The sequence below is a fragment of the Anser cygnoides genome, chromosome 1, assembly GCF_040182565.1.
Source record: "Anser cygnoides isolate HZ-2024a breed goose chromosome 1, Taihu_goose_T2T_genome, whole genome shotgun sequence".
In the NCBI taxonomy this organism is placed as follows: Eukaryota; Metazoa; Chordata; class Aves; order Anseriformes; family Anatidae; genus Anser; species Anser cygnoides.
Genome location: NC_089873.1, coordinates 189,423,231 through 189,441,099, shown reverse-complemented (window position 1 = coordinate 189,441,099; position 17,869 = coordinate 189,423,231). Strand labels below are relative to the sequence as shown.

The 17,869-nt window shown below is 39.6% G+C and overlaps 1 long non-coding RNA gene across 3 annotated transcripts in view; it reads right to left on the bottom strand.

Annotated features, from left to right (window-relative positions):
• Positions 1–6,689: 6,689 nt before the first annotated feature.
• The window catches only part of LOC136789600 (uncharacterized), a 38,731-nt gene continuing 27,551 nt past the window's right edge, over positions 6,690–17,869 (bottom strand). Inside the window, exons 8-9 of one of the 3 annotated variants that reach the window (XR_010828306.1) lie at positions 11,345–11,521; positions 6,690–7,450 (exon numbers count right to left, since the gene is read on the bottom strand). This is a non-coding gene — a long non-coding RNA (uncharacterized lncRNA). Of the gene's footprint in view, positions 7,451–8,344; positions 9,409–9,856; positions 11,522–17,869 lie in introns of those variants that run through there. The other 2 variants (XR_010828305.1, XR_010828304.1) reach the window with 2 other exon arrangements.

The following is a 17,869-nucleotide window of genomic DNA, read 5'->3' as shown; positions in this document are numbered from 1 at the left end:
GTCAATAACTTAGCATCCTCTGCTTCCTCTTTCTTTAGATACAAATGTGATTTAAAAGATGCTAATTATGCTGGTCCTAGCTCACTGCAGCCACGTTTCTGGGGTGGGAGGATGGCTCAATTCTCTACTCTTTTGCATCTGTGTCAGGTGGATTGAATCATTTTAGTTGCATCAGTGGAAGAATCACTATAAAACCCTGTGACAACTCAGCCAAGCAGTCACCTGGCACAGTTCATCTCAAGGAATTAAGCTCCAGAAGAGACCGCAAGAGATTGATTTTCACACAGACTTACAGTTTGATGATCCTCGGACAAACCTTGGTCCTCGCTCTTCCTTCTTTAAATGGGGCAGCATTTCTAAAATGTTTGTGGGACGCTGTTACAACCAACGGACGTCTAAAACGAGCAAATCCCTTAGCTGAGGCCTCAGATGCTGCTCCATGAGGAGGAGTTACCACGTAGGATGGAGTGTGGTGACAGCCTTAACTCCACACAAAGTCAGGCACCAGCGTGCTACCCGTCGATGACTGGTCCCAGCACCACACTGACCTTTGCGTTATATTAGCTGATGTGAAACAAACTGCAATTCTTTTCTTTACTGCCTTACTTCTTTCAATATACTTTTACACACAGCACCATTACGTCCCACGGAAGGATATATAGGTTCTGTACAGGCCACAATAGGTTCTAGTTTAGGAGGCTGGCAACACACGTTAAAATACAGCAAGCTAAGCCGTTCAGCCTCACAAGATGTAAACCACCTTCCAGAAGGCACTTGGCACTTTCTGTCTCAAGGAAGGTCCTTTTCTTTTTTGTCTGTTTTACGTCTTGAAGTTTAAACCTTGCCTTTACACAGAATAGAGTACAGAGAAAAACTGTAAAAAGCATAAACATGTACTTGGCCTAGTGCGCAGCAGCCGATAACTTTACACATACTGAACTTCTTTAAAGTTTCTTCTGTGAAAACCTGGAAGGAATTAGAAACATTTATTTCCAGCTGTTGTCTAGAGCCAACAATTTAGAAGAAGGTGAGCAATGAGGAGATTTTAATGGCACGACATTTTGGTACAGGTTTTCCCTCATTTCCACTATTTTTATCGCGAGGCCTGTACAGGTTTCCATACTCCGGTGGCTTTCTTCTGCTGCCCTTGACTACAGAAATAAAAAAGAATTTACTCATCAGCTGCAGACTCTAGCATTTTTTACGGAAGCAGTACACGTTTCTTCTCTTGTTCATGCTGTGCCACATCCCTTTCAATCCTTTACAAACATGCCTTCTTCTGCAAGCTATTGAAGTCAAAATCTGCTTCAAATTACAATCCATATGACAGGTGCAGTCATCACGATCACTTGGATAACACGAGCCACCTCAGACTTCACGCAAAGAGGCTTTGTCCCCAGAACATTCGTGTCATAACATCACAACATGATTGCTCTGGAAAAAAAAGTAAGTAGCTGCACAGGAAGTTTCAAAATCCCGATTTAGTAATTTTGATGTTTTGCAAACTACAGCATACTTTGGGAAAAGTCACATGGATTGGATGCTGTACTGCAAAGAAAGAGTAAGATCATGTTTTCTACTATATATATGTTTTCACATACTTCAATTTTTACAACATCCCTTGTAGCTAGTTATTGAAAACTAGTAGAAATGTTCGTAAGGAGTTTATTGACTCAAATACTATTCCGTGCAAGGCAACCTGTACTTGGAAATATATACCATATATTCATAACTGGTTTTGAAAACATCCTTTTGTTTTCCATCTTCTTTAGAGATAAGGCACAGAATCGAGAAAAAGGCTTCTCCAGCGAGAGAACTGTTCTTCTAAACAGTGTGTTTCAAGTAATAACAGAAAAGTTCCAATTAAATGAAGATGAAAATAGATTTTTATTTTATTTACTTAAAATTACGCTCCCACTTCAGAACATCCTCTGTGTAGTTCATAACTGAAGACTTCCAGCAAAGCCAGGCAACAATGGAGCAGACTACAGCAACCATCTGACTGACACTAATCCAGAGAGAGAGACAGAGGGGGCATCTGCTTCCCTCCCAGCTCCCAGAATGACTTTGTGAAACACCCTGGTGAGATTCCTCTTTGCCCAACAGAATTTTCAAGGAAGCCGAACTATGTGACAAGTGAGGCCTCCGAAAGTCTTGCTCGAAGCTCTGTGGTTGCTGACAGAGGTGAGAGAAGGAACTTGCATCAACTCCATATAAGACACAGGAACACCACAGGATGGGGAAGCACACTTCCCCCTGGGGTAAGAAGAAACTTACTGGGCCATGCCACCACCTTCTTACGCAGTTTTTGCTTTCTGTCAGGAACACTGCCTACTCCCCAGCATTTTTGGCTGGCAGGCAGATGATTTCCTAGCTTGCTCTGACAATAAAGAGATTCAGTGTCGTCACTGGAACTCCGGATTTTGTCACTCTGTCCTCCCTACTGAGCAAAAAGAGCCTTGTTTCTTCAGATCAAAATTAAGAGTGTATTATATCTAAATTGGCACCACAACAACTAGCTTGTCAGCCAAATCCAAAGCCACCACTAGGCTATTTTTAATGAGATCTGAAAGCCTTTCTCGACAAAAAATGTTACATTTTCAGCTCAAAATGTGAGCAAAACATCTGCAGAGACAGGGCACCTGGCCACATGTACTTATGATGGAGCTGCTGGGGATTTAGGCTGTCATTCTTTGAGAGCACTTCCAGTTATACAGAGGGTTAGGCTGTTCGCAGTGCACTCTGAAAAAGCACAGCCCATATTTTCCCTTTCTTCTGAAGCTGCAGTGCCAGCCTCTCTACAGCCCATATGAACACAATTCCCAGCTACTTATCAGATGCAGACTTTTATAACCATTTTTCCCCCCTCCAACGTCTTATTTGAAATCTACAAGAGATACTTTAAATATTTCCCTATTTCTGAAGGAGACTTCCATTCAAAGCAAGGAGACGGAGCATGTCTGCAAACAGTCACGATGCATGGAATGTGCTCTGCTTTACCTTTCCAGCAGGATTTGTTCAGAGTGCGTAAAGTAATCTGCATATATCGCTGGCTCCCTTTTATTAGCGAGCATTACCTAGAGAACAGGGTTCCAGAAGGCCACGTGTCCTTTCAATGCCGACGGGCAGCTGGCTGTTCTAGATGTGTGAGTAAGTGGTAACTGAGGAGAAGGAGCAGACAAACAAGGTAACCTCAGATAACTAAATGAAGTCTCCTCTCTGGGAGAGGCAGCTAGGAGCAGCGATGGGACTGCTGCTGCTGCAGTAATTTCCTTACCGTGCTTCATTTGCAAACCAGCTGATTTTTGTTGACATGTGAGCCCTGCAGACAATTCCATCATTTCTAGAGCTGATCTCAAATCACGGCCAGTACTTACACGGTGTTCTTTTCCGTACCATGAACAACATTTATATCCGTAAGTTTTCTGAGGAATTAACAGGTACATTAAGTATCCAAGAAAACATATTTCATAGGCCAGGTCTATGCCCACTGTTGAGCTCACAAAGTGGGCAAAACTGATGAAGACACATTAATTATGAACTTTTCTTCTGATGATCATTACACCACACACATTTTTTCACAGTGAAAATGTGTACAGATAGCAACAATTTCATGGTAACAGTAATGGAAATTATTTACCATTATGATGTGATTCCTTTAGCATCTTACTCCTTATGTATAAGTACGTAACTTCTTTAAGTGCTTCTGTGAAGCTCACAATGCAGTTTCAGACAGATGGGAACTGTGTTCGGCTCCAACAGCAAAAAGGAGTTCAAGAAATGTTCTTCCAGGACTGCACTGTCTCTGAAATTGCTGACCTGTTAAGATATTTGCTTTGCTGAGAGCAAAACTTGCACTGCAACATCCACTTATCTCTTCAACTTTCTGCAACCATTGCATCAAATATTCAATTCCTCTCCAAAATCTCCTGGCCACTTATGTGACTGTACACTCAAGTCCGCCACCAAGGTAAAAATTATCAGCTGCAGTGTTTCCTTGTAATGAGCCCAAGATGCTGCTGCCCACGTTCATGGACAATCTCCTTTAAAGGTAGTAGTACTCAGTCTCCCTCAGTCCAGTGCAGAGGCAGGTAAGCCCCTGATGCTGACACTACCATTAGACTTCAACACCTGAACAGGCAGAATTCAAGCAGGCCTCAGGTGAAAAATATATTTTTTTCCTTCCTGTTTTATCCAGTCCAGAACATTCAAAAAGACCCGTTCCATCACATTTGGGATGTTACCTTGTGAAGATTCCTTGAGCCAGGTACAGCACTGGGACAGAGTTACTATTATCTCGTGTGTATGCTTTGTGAAAACACAAAATATGCAAACATCGCTCTGACCTTTACTCTGATCCTTCATACAGGACTCTATCCACATCTGCAGTGCAGGCTAAACCATCCACTTCTGAACATGTAGCAAACACCTTAACACGAGCACCGTTCCCGATATTAGAAATCCTAGCACAGCATCACCTCTGCAAGGCGGAAAAATAATGTGACTTTATGGGATGCTGATATCCAAAGAAATAGGGGATGCATCACGCATTACTCTTCCTGGTAACTATACAGGATCCACAGCGATGTCTACACTGCATGCAAAATATCAAAAGCCACCCTTATAGACAGAAAAAAAAAAAGAAAAAAAACCACAAGTGTTTGGTTACTGTTTTACTGGCACTCTAGGACTCGCAGTGATCAAACACCTATGGCATGCTCTACTACGACTGTTAGGACTGCTATGAAAGTCACCTGTGGGCTCTACTTAGAGAATAACATTTCCTACCCCCCTCCCTACAACTTTTCTCAAGCTGCAGCTGTCTTGACAGAGAAAAGGATCTTGAAAGCGTCTTCAAACATGACAAAAACGTATAAGAGGAAAGCAATACCACACAGGTTCTCTTACACAGATGACAGGCTTTTCGGAATGAAGTCTTTAAGGAGGCATTTCCATCCACCAACCTGGGCTGCAATATGCATTGTAGAGAGCGTATGGCATGCAGCCTAAAGATGTCTCCGAGCTCCACACAGCATCAGGGCTCACAGCAGTGGGACAGTCCTCAGTTAGCAGTTTTAAAACCAGAGAGCGAATCGCTTAAGGAAGGCAAAGAACATATCCTGAAAGAGCACAAGAAGCCTCAAAAAACTGTTATCCTTTCTCCACCTCTCTTCTTTCTGTTCCCCTTTCTCTCCTTTCCCACACACTCCTATGCAGAGATAAGCTGGAAAATGCACTGTGGCAGCTGTACCTGCTCAACAAACCCTCACCATTAGCATTGTTTACAGAGAAAATAACTTTCTTGACACTATTCCTCTCCTCCCAACTTCCAGAATAGTTATCCAGTATGTATTATACTCCAGTGGGAGCTGCATTTTTCAAACATCTACCACAATATGCTGTCCCAGTGTTATTAGTTCAGGAAGGAGGATCAATCTCTTACATGGTTGTTTCAAGTAAATGAAGTCATGTTAGCATGCTTATGGAGACCGTCTCCACTTTCTATCATAATTATTCTGGTTCTATGATTTTTTTTTTTCCACAGATCCACCATCTCCCTTTATTTAAGGGTCCTAGTCCAGGACGTGGGAGAAGAAACTGAGGCAATCTAGGATGTAAGAAATGACATCCTTTATACTGACTAATCCTGGGGTACCCAAAAGCATTCAAGGGAATGCCCACTTCTCTCATCTCTGTCCAGGAACAGATAGCTGTTTTGAAAATGGCTCTGGGGGCTCATAATTGCAGGGGGACAATTCTACCTTAAATCATCCTGCACTATCAAAATCTACCAAATAACATTTTGGTAGCTTTGGTAGGTAACTTTTTGGTTAACACAAAATTGTAGCATCTATTTATATTAGTACGTTCTTAGACCATTTGGCTTTCCCTTCTGTCCTTAGTCACCTTTGCTCTCTTTTCAGGAGCTTCAGCTTAAATCTTGTACATTATTTTAATTTTTCTTATCATGTTTCCATGAACTGATTTGTTTCAACAAAACTAAAGATCTTTTATTGAACATGCCTCGACTTTCACTGCCACAAAGTAAAGGCACTCTTTTAGAAGTCAAAAAGCAAGTCAGTTTGGACTGAAGGCGAATGTGGTGACCTCACATTTGTGTAAGACAAAACATAAAGAAATTTGCATTTAACTGACCTGCAGCACTGACAGTTTAAATAGTCCCTGGCTCAATTTCATGAAAATATGATGGTTTCCATGATGGATAAGCATGGATCTGGGAGTGTGGATTCCATTCAGATGCTGATAGCATGATATGCATGAAAGCCATCGGGTAGATCAAGAATGCTTTGACCACACAGGCATCTGGTGAGTCTCTGTAAGGTAAATTTAATTCATCCTTTTCCTGAAGTATGAATAAAAATGAAAAAGAATAGCAGTAGTAGAACTTTCAAGAATCTCTTTGAAGCTGTGGATTTTGTTTGAACTGTTATAGGGCATAATGGTGATTACTTTTACAACAAAAGAAATTATTGATACTATCTTCATTCTTCTATTGCAGCATATCATTTAGATCATGTAACTGTTCTAGGATTTCCAAATAGAAGCAACTGACTACTCACGGAATCAATTGGCTGTAAAGGAGGCATATATTCACATCCACTCATTTATTTCCTGTGGCCCAGGCACTCTGTCACTCACAAAGGGTTTGCATTCAATCCTACAAAATTTTGGCAAGAAAAATACGTATTATCGTGTAAGCTACAGTACCTACACTTTTGATGTATTACCCTTTCTTTTTTTAAAGAGATTTAATTTCACTTTTATCTCCTCAAAAACCTCAGCAAAAACACAAATACTTTTGCAGCGTCTTCTGCTCATCCACTTTTTGTGAATCAGTAGCCTTTCAGAAGTTTATGAAGCATTTCCATGTTTTTAAAATGATCTATCCTTTTCTGTTCTCCGATAATTACACATCCAGATGTATTGAAGTCATACTAAATGCATGTTTATTTTACTCAACCTTCATCATCATCAATTTCTGACCATAAAAACACAGGAGTAACTAGTGAAGTAATTTTACTTCTGTGTATGTGACTAGTAAAATACAGTTTTATATCTCTGCTTTTTAATAGAAAAATTAGAGAAGGAATAGAAAAGAGACAAAAATCATCCAAGAATGTGAAAAAAAAATACAATGAAATCCATAAAAAGCTCAATCTGCTTAAGAAAAAAAAAAAGGAAAAAAGAAGATTGAGAAGTAACTTGATTACAGGGTAGGAGCACCTTCCCAGGGAGAAAATAGTGAGTACTAAAGAGCTCTTTAATCTATCAGAGAAAGGAATAACAAGAATCAATGACTGGAAGCTGAAGGCAAACAAATGCAAATGGAAATAAGGTAGAAAATTTTTAGCAGCAGGCATAATTACTACTTGTATTATCCTAGTACCTGGAAGCCAAGTCATGGATTAGGGCTCCCTCGTAGTAGGCGCTGTTAAAAAAAAAAAAAAGAAAAAAAAGAAAAAAAAGAAAAAGAAAGAAAAGAAACACCACAAAAAGAAAACAATCCCAGCCAAAAGGTTACCATCAACGCATAGGATGGAATAACAATAAATCAATGACGCAACGTTATCCGATAGGGCATGCAGCATTTTCAGGCTACGGATTCAAGATGCAAAGTGCTGCGTTGAGATACTGGCTTAAGGTGTTCTGCCCTGCCGAGACCGATTCTTCCTGCTCCAACTTCTCTACAGATGTGAAACTTTGCAAACTGATCCATTAAAAAGAGGTGTTAAAAGCAGGGTTTTCATTTTTTCTTTGCAAGAAAATGCCAGCGGAACTGATTTAATTTTGCAAGTGTTTTGATTTTAATGAATTTCAATGAATGGCTTGACCAAAAAATTTTCTCACCTCCCGGTTTATCTCAGGATTAACTACAGTGCTGTTTACAGGAGATTCAAATTTGCTGCATTGCCTGTGGGTAAAGACTGTATAACCCAGAGAAAAATATGCAAAAGCCAAGCACGAGGGTTTCATTTTCCTCATAGAAAATCACTAGCCCAGTCACTAGATCTCAGGCATCGTCCACGGGTAAGGCAGAACATCAACAAAAACTGAAACCTAGCCCATGGCTCAGCAAGACTTCTGCGGGGAAAATAATAATAATGAAAAAATCGTATCATCCTAATCAATTCCAGCATAAAACATAAAGACTAGTTTGTGATTCCCGGTACCCTTGCTCTGTCACCAGAGCCTACAGCCCACCTTGGGTAGTTTACAAGCACAACTGCTGTTTGACTGGGAAGATTAAAGGGGGAAGCTGAGACCAGTTTTATAATTTTCTATTATAACAGGTTTTGCTACATATTTTTAAGAGCAACTGGGATTTATTTTATTTTATTTTAAGAAAACTGGGAGTTGAGGAGTACATTCTCTTATTTTCTAGCAAAAAAAAATGGATAGAAAAATCACCTTTTTAAAAAATTTATTTTATGCTAATAACAGATGGATTATAGCAACACACTAAACACCCCCAACATATACTGCACCAAGAAACTCCAGAAGAGATCATTTCTTGTGCTGGGAATGCTAAAGAAAAACCAAAAGTTACGGTAAACTCTCCACAGCCTGGCCCCGAGACTCAAGGGCAAAATAGAGTTACTGCCCATGGTGTTTGCGACCCAGAACTCTTTCTCCCCTTCCTCCCTAAGGAGACCAGCTGCCTCCTCCTCCTGGTTGATGCTCTGCATTTCACCGAGCTGAATATTCACATTCAAATGTTAGACAGGAAAACAGTTACGACTATAAATAAAAGCGTTTTTTTTTTCCTCATCCCCTGTTAAAAATACTCCAAGCTACAGCTATAATAAGCTCCATTAGAATAATATTTCATTGCAAAGTTTAAATGCTTAATGGTATTAACTTGGCCTCATCCATTCTGCTCAAGTTTTCCACAGGACCGCGGCCGCCCTGCGTGTGCGGGACACACGCTGCTCAGGAAATGAATCAGGGTTGTGCATCGAATTAGATTATTTATAGGTTCCTATATGTGTTTGCTCTCGAAGTTGTGCAGAGAAGCAGACAGACAACTGCAGGAAGAGAGCAATGGGCATGTGGTTAAGGCAGTTGAACGCCACACAGGAACATTCAGTTCTGCCTCTGCCTTTGCCATAGGCTTTCTGCGAAGAAGGAGCGAGTCAGACCAAACACCTTGGCAGATGGCCACCGACGCTGTGTTCCTCATTTGGGAGCCCAAACTGAAACACCTTAGGCCTTGTGCGCAGAAATACGAAGCATCTGATTATAACGGAGGCTTTGGGTTTTTGCGGGAGAAAGGGAGCTGGAGGCACGAGGTTAAAATGCAGGAGGACCCAAATAACAACCGTGGCTTTGCTTCTGAGTGGCTGTTCTCTCGATTGTACAGCAGGACAACGATGCTTTCCTGTTGTTCTGGGAATATGCAAAAAGCCATTAAACACTGCAAAGCTTTTAGATATTATTTTAATAAACCTAGAAAGAAAAAAAAGAAGCTATTCCTGACTTGCTGAATACAGAGAAAGTTTTGGATCTTTTCATTCATTAGTTTTCCTATATTGATACGTGCTTGCTTTAAAAAGTCTATGCAATACAAATACTAACACAGGTAGAGATGGAGCATATCCATTTTTCCCCTCTATTGTTAATGTGATTTCCAAAGTCCTTTACAGTTTGCATCGGGGCTATTTACCTTTAGTACTCAATGAAAGTGTAACAGTCATATGGAATAGGACAGGGAACAGCATTCCGTGTAAGCAGAAGACATTACGCGATTCACAAAAATAAAAATATCTTCCCTTCCAGCTGTACAGTATGTCATGTAACTGCATCCACAGAAATAGAAAAACAACAGGAGAGCTAGTAAAAGTTATTGCCTTTTCCTGCTTATTTTATTGGTCTGCATCACAGTGTATCATCATATTGAAAGCGTTTAGTAATAATAGGCTACTAAGAAAATAGCACGGTGCAAAATAAAATAAATGTACTTTGTGCCCAAAGAATAAAAAAACAAATCTACCAACATCTTCAAAAATTACCTGAATACAGTTCAAGCAGTTACTCTGGCTTCAGAATCTGAGCTAAGAGAAATACCACAACTACTGAAAACACAGGTGATTCTCTCTCCTGTTTTAGGTGAAGCCATTAAATGTAAACATACAACACAGTAATCACATCCATCAAGAGTTTTTGACACATGACATAACAGAAATATTTTCACCGTGTCTGACAATATCCAGAGAACACAGGATATGAATGGTACTAAAGCAGATGTACATTAGGTCCTGAAGACACTTTAGAGGACATTTTTCATGAATTAGAAGCAAATACACAGGGGAATAAAGTGAAAATTCAGGTTCAGGCCTACAGTCAGATCCTCAGAGTACAAACTTCCAGTCATTCGGAGTCCCATTAACTCAGTCAGACCCACAGCTAGCAAGGTGTATTTGGACAAACCCAATGGCAGAACTAAAAATATATAAATAAACTTATAAACAGAACAAGGATGAACCAAGTAGCATAGCCCACAACTAAAGAGACACCAAACTAGTCCCAGAAAAATAATCTGAGCGTCTAGACTATTAAAAGATTTACATTTTTACCACAAAATGCTGCAGCTACGGAAAGGCTACAATGATATTGTGCATAAAGAGGTTTGGACGGCATTAACTGCTCACAGTAGATTCCCCCTCAGGCAGACACGAGTACCTGCAGTGTGCATTTGCTCACCTCCTGCATATTGCTGTTTTTTCATATTTGTACATGATTTGTTTTATTATTTTAAAGAAATGAGAGTAAAACCAATAAAGGGGATATTTTTATCTTAATCACCAACACCTCATTTCTAGACGTGTAGATTTTTAGTCTCTTAGTAATGTGGTGGCAAAAACGAAAATGAGGTAATCTTACCGTATTTTAAAACTCTGTAAAACTGACAGAAAGTAATATTACTGCTATAAAAACACTCGCTCTTGTGCCCATCTGAAGGTTGTGAGAAGTTCTAGCTTGGCAGCGCGTTAGATGAAGTCACTTCTTATGCTGACGTTTCTCCCTACCATACTAATAACAACTTACAGTAGCATATACCTAAAATAATATACAATCACCAAAAAGAAAAGGTGGTGTTTCAGAAAAATGTCTACTTTGTAAGATTTTCCTGCACTGAAACGCAGGCTTCGACGTAACAGGAATGTGTAACAGCAGCAGTAAAGACACTACAGAGTTTTACAATGGAACACGAGCACAGAACCAGGGATTACACTCTGGAATATCATGATATCCTAAATTCAGCGACAGCACTTGCATCCAGCCTACAGGGAAAAAGGTGAAGGGCCCCGTGCTTTCCCTCTACCTGTGACTTTCCTGTGTCATCTCAGAAGGACGTAACAGTCTTCAGTCTGATCCACAGTTCATCAGGGCTGTCATTCTTGCTGTTATCCAGGAGTACAATACTGTTCTTCCCCCTACTACCAGAGTTGTGTCTTCTGAGATCAGCATGTAGCCAGACAAATCAACATAAGTACACCTTCTGTCCAAAAAACAAACAAAAATAACACATTTAGGAGAATCAACTACTCCTAGTTCTACATCTTCTACATGATTTAAGACACAGAAAGATCCTTTTTATCAAGTAAATTACCAAGTTTAAAAATTACTCCACAAGGATATAAATATTTGAAAGTAACTGAAAGAGATGTTTATTTGTCTGTACCACTGACAGAGAGATAAGGACTCAAGTTGTTATTATTTCTATTGGGGGAAAAAATAAATGAGAATACTGTATGTAAAGGTTTCTGTTCACTATGTGTATCGACATTAGGACACCTATTTTGCTGACATCTGACATGGGACCACTTACATACAAGGAAACTGATACACATGCAAGAGATGTGATTTCCAGAATTTGTGGAAAAACATGATGCTTTTGTATTTTTTGTGTTAGCTCGGAATAGATAGAAAAATCTTTATTTCCTCTGTAATGCTGAATTAACACTTGTATGCCACACACCTGTCAGAAGCTTGCACATTATAAAGAACCTATAACCCCGCATTTAGACTATGTCAAATTCTGGTTATTTTATCTCACATACAGCTGATATGGCTGATAACCTGGCTCAGTCAGCACACCGGGGCAGGGGGAGAAGCAGCACCTCAGCCGGGCTGTGCAGAGGGAAGGAAGCCTAACCTCCAGCCTCGTCCCTCCCCACACAGCTTCAGCACCCCGCAGGCAGGCAGCACATACCCATACCCATACCCATACCCATACCCACTGTGCTTTTTGCCAGCAGATGTCTGGAACAGCATGAAGTGCACTCGCTCGGGATTTTGCATGTGACGGCCTTACCTGCCCAGCACTGCTCTTTCTCTGAATACCCTGAAATTATCGAAGGGCTATTAATATCAAATTCCTTTTCAAAGGGTCTTATTTCTGAGAAAGGCTTTTTTTTTTTTTTTTAATTTCACTTCCTAGAGCACACTACGCATTTTAGTATTTTAATCCGGACAGCTGACAACTAGACACTTAACACACTATTTCTTCTTCCACTTGCAAAAATGCATTATCAGTTTATATACCCACAACTAGTGATCTGAACGGTATCTGCTTCAGAACTAACGAGGAAAAGTAATAATAAAAAAAAGTTTTTTGGCTTTTTTTTTTTCTTTTTTTTGAGGTTATGCCTCCCTGATGCTAAAGTCACCTCAACTTTGTTTTAAGTGAGGCAAGCCTAGAAACAATTCTAATTCACACCTGTTTGCTACCATGCCCACAAGACTGCAAGGCAACAGAAAATTAGCCAAGTGCAGATGTTATTTCCTCTGCCCTTTTGGCTGTACCCTTTCTCAACCTGTGATCTCAGGACACGTTGAAGGGGAAGAGAAAGGATCACTGCAGTTGGTACAGGGCCTGGCTACAAGGGCCTGCAGCAAACCGAAAGCTTCCTCCTACTGTGAGAAATTCTTGCATAATCAGGCAGGAACTGAATAAGGAACCAAACCAATTAATTATATTACTGAAGTACTATGGAGTGTAGTTATTAGAAGACTTAAAGGATTCAATTGTAAAGAAATTGCTGTACGTGGTGTTCATTATTACTACAAACGAATAAAAAGATCAGTGCCTCCACAACAAATGCAGAACACACCTTCTCAGGCTAGTCATCCCGCTGCGACATTACAAACCAAACCAAACAATTAAAACCCAATCCTTCCTGGCAGGTGGACTACATTCTACACTACGTTATTTTGTAAGCAATCATAGGAGTGAAGAACTCCAAATAATTAATGATACAATTATATCAGAGGACAGTTCTTTAAGGTTTTCACGTGAATGACTTAATTGCCTCTGACGTATTTGTAGCTGTATAGCTACATCATCATCCTGCCTATTGCTCAGACACATAATGCTAGCATCACCTTAGACCCCAAATTTACTCCAAATCCCAACATCCATATCCACAATTTGCAGATACCCTCAGTGTAATGTTTCTAGGATTATACTTTTCTTAATTCTTCCAATCAAGTAAAGCATTCAATCAGGTTATCATCATCACCACGTTCTGATTTGGCAACATTTTTCTCCGTGCTTTTGAGAAATGCAGCCTAATCTCACTTGCATTCATTTAGAATACTCTACAAAGCCCCTTTTCCTAGTCACTCACTTGGAGAACCTGTCACTATATCCCCAGCTTCTGTTTCTTGTCTTCACTTTCAAGGCCCTTCCTGACTTTTCATCGCTGCACCTATTGTTCCTTAATCACCAGCAGGAAGTCAGCTGTGGTTTGTTCGTATTGCAAGCTATGTCAGTTTTCATAAGACATAAAACTGGAAAAAAATGTAAGATTATACCGTTTCAACTGTTTATATTGTTTGTCTAAAACACTTCCCAAAAATCTCACACTTTTACTGAAAAAAATAAATAAATCCCAGATGCTTCATGCATCTCTTCCCTACTTATCTCCCCCTCTGTCATTCAGTATCAGGAGTCCAGGTTCCAGCTCCTCTATCACACGTGTTGTATTTTCAAATGAACCTCTTATGCCTTTTCCTGTTTTACACCTCACACTTGAGGGAAACTCCCTTAAATATCTGAAAACAGATGTCACTGCTTTTCTTCATTGCCTTCTCTGAAATTTGCTTTACTAAGATGCCTTCCTTTCTGCCCCCAAACAAGCAGTCCCATCACTGCCTATGAGCAGTGTTTGACAAGAAGGTGTATACACCCACCTGATTTTAATATCTAAAGTAGGCAAGTATCTGATATAGGAGACAGATCTACAGATCTCTACAGCAAATGCAGAGAGGCTCCTACGAAGACCAATGTTGATGAAGGAAAGCCTCAACTGGTTCCAAACTGTCCTTCAAAGTCTCTTTACATAAATAACCTATAAGTTAGCAATTTCCTATAACCTGGAAATAACCTATAGAGATCAGCCTCTTGATTTAGGTACATGAATGCCCTCAACTCCAAACATTTCCCTTCTCCTCTGTGTATATCCTCTGTTTTCTGCAGTATTATATTTACATTCCAAACTTTTAGAAACGTAGGTATTCTTTTCAGATCTAGTTTGTGTAGTGTCTAGCATCACAGGAACTTCAATGCCCAATACTCCTTTATTTTACAAAAAAACAAGTCTTATAATCCTATACAGTGTTTTATTAAACAGTACCCGATCATGTAATTATTGTATAAGTATGCACACAAGCCACGTAGAAGGCACACAGCCATGCATCAACTTTAACTGCGTGATTTTCTAAATTCCTTCATACTATAACAAAGAGCTGGAATGTGTTCACAGCTGGCACCAGATGGTCCCCACTCTGAATGACGGGCAAATCCCCAATACAATTCAACACTGTGAAAGAGAAGAGAGTATCGTACATGGGAGATGGGAAGGTATACATGGATCCAGGATGCATGCAGAATTTTTGGCAGAGGAAAGGGTGTCATTGGAACAGACCGTGGAAACCCTTGTCATGTGAGACAGATGTCGTAAGCTATTTTCTGAAACAATTGATGAGAGAATGGTAAAATGTAGTGAAATAAAGAAATATAAGGAGCTACTTCTTATACGCAAAGAGTTCATGCCCCATAATGCATGCTTCTCCATCTTAAACTTACTGATTTTTAAATACACCCTATTAAAAAGGAGATTTTTAGTAACCTAAGGAAGGGCCTAAAGACCAAAATAAGGAAGAAAAAACCCTAGATACATCTTACATGCTCTGTGTCTCCAAAAGCATGTTTATTGCTGGGAAAAAGATAATAAGACATTATGAAGAAACAATGAGCTTCAAGAAGTTATTAGAATCAAATAGGAGCCTTTCAGACAAATTTGGAAATCTGATCCTAGTATAAACAATAAGCAAGAGTCATACCAAACATCATGTACAAAATAAATTGAATAGAACAACTAATACTGATGATGATCTACTTCTTGTTTTGGATCTATTCATCCAGATAACAGAAAAGAAGCTCTTCCAAAGCCAAAAGTGAGCGAAGTATCCTCCCTAACAAAGCAAACAGGCAAGCAAACAAAAACACCCCTAAGGCACAGAGAGCCGCAGATGAGAAGAAATAAGGTAAAATACTGGATTATATATTCTATTTCATTACAATAATTTTCATTAATGGCAAAGAGTCTCAAAATAATTGTTTTGATAAATATACCATAACGTAAGACCAATCAACTAGAAAGTGGTACGGGTGTGTACTGTGGCATCTAAGCTGCAGTCACTGCGGCTACTTAGAATCATGGAAAGCAAAATCTAACTAAAATGAACAAATGGGCCACAAAAATGCCAAAGCAAGTTGGAACGACAATAGATAACAAACACATGCTAAAAAGAAACACAAAAAGCAAGAGAAAACTGTCTGTATTTTATGAGGTTTCAAATTAACTGAAGAGACCTTAGTGTAATAAAACTCAACATATTAGACAAGGGGAAAGCAACAGTTACTTACAAAATTTCCAAAGAAGTTGATTCTACCTACTGACATTTATTCTCCCGGAAATATAATTCACTCATACCCTCATGCTCACTTATAAGCACCACGATGTGTGTCTCCAAACTGTTTGGTCAGGATAACTTATGTGCACAACAGAGAACCAGAACTGTCAACTATCAAGGCCTCAACACGTTGCAGAAGTTGTTCTTAGCAGTAACAAGCTAGATTTTTTGAGCAGATCCTTTAGGATATCCTTCAGGAATGATCAGCTGTGATAGGACAGTCCTTTGCCTCAGGATCTTGCTTACCTCGACTTCCATAAATCTTAGGCCAGGTTGCTGCCCATTGTCTGTTTTCCTTGTTTGGAACATAGGCCTAAAACGCCTGCCTGCAGTCTCTTTTCCTGTTCAGCTAACAGGAAAAAGAACGATATATGTGATATACTACAACCTTGTTGCCATCCTCCCGATCTTAGGATGCAAGGTCTTCCGCTGGCAAATCATCTGTGCTGTGGCACACAGATACTGCTGAGGATGGTGTCCTGGAAACGGTGTTCTTCGTTATCAGTATATGCCACTTCTTTAACCCTTTGTTTTGCTCTTTCTCCCTATGCTTACACATGCGTTTCCATCCATACTACATTCATACCAACCTTAATGCTTCTGTTACAAATCTCTGCATAGTTTTACGCTAGTTAAATGGATCTGATGCAGATCACTGCAGAAAGGACACGTTCCACACTTCTATCTCCTCCTTCCTTTGCTACGCGCTCCTCTATTTTCCTCGCAACAACAACAGCAGCCATCTCTGGTAAGCCTGCACAGGGAGCAAAACCCACAGAAGAATCAACCCTTTATTGGTAAGATCAGGATTGCTTTAACAGCATAGTTCCACGAACTGGATCACAGGGACAGATGAATGCCAGTGCCAGGTGCAAGGGAGGTGGTAAGACTGCCTCTTTTTAATGGGAGTTGTTCGCTCGATCAGTTAAGCTGTAACGTGAAAGAACACCAGATGCCTTGGCCTCAGGAAGGAAGTAGGGCAGCACTTCGGCAGTTAGTGAAAATCTCTGCTCAATACGCTGCTACAATCAAAATAAAAGTAACAAAACAGCCTGCTTAGACAATGGAAGAGAGTGAGTAGAAAAACAGTGTAATAGGATTATAGAAATCAATCCTGTGACCTTACCAGAAAAACCACATGTCGCACAGGTCACCCCTTCTCCAAAGCAGAACGGGTTCAAAGGTGAACATTAGTAAACACTGGAATTATCATACAAAGAGAAACTGGCACGTTTAAAATCAAGAGTGTTATGAGCAGACATCACATAAAATAATAAATGCTATAAAGAGCATTGCTACGCTTGCTATCTTGTAACACAAGAAAAATACCAAGAAGCTTCTAAAGTATGGAAAACTCAAAGCTGATCAGAAGAAATGTTTCTCACATATGTAATTTATCCATGTTGATTAACAAGGAAATCCAGAGTTATTAATGTAAATAAAACGTCCCTATCAACAACAGTACAGACTAAACAAGTTACTACGTAAAGAAATCAGGACAAAACATATTTGGGGTTAACATCAACTGAAGCATTGGGATACAGTTACTGAGAAACAGGAATCTGTATTATGGCTTAAGCCAACAGAATTCCTATGTAAAAAATATTAATTAAAAAAGGAATAGCAAGTTGTTCCCATTGTTTAATTTTTACTCAATATCAAAGTTTTTCTACAGTTTGCATTAAATATTATTAACAGCTTAATAACAACTGTAAAGTCATAGCTGGAAATGTTTGGAAAAAAATGAAGCTTAGATAGAAGTTTTTATCTAAGCAGTAAAGACAAATACATGAAAAATTAAAATCAGCATGATTATAAGTCGTCTTCTCTGCCGCTAGTTTTACATAAAATGTATTTTTCCTTGATT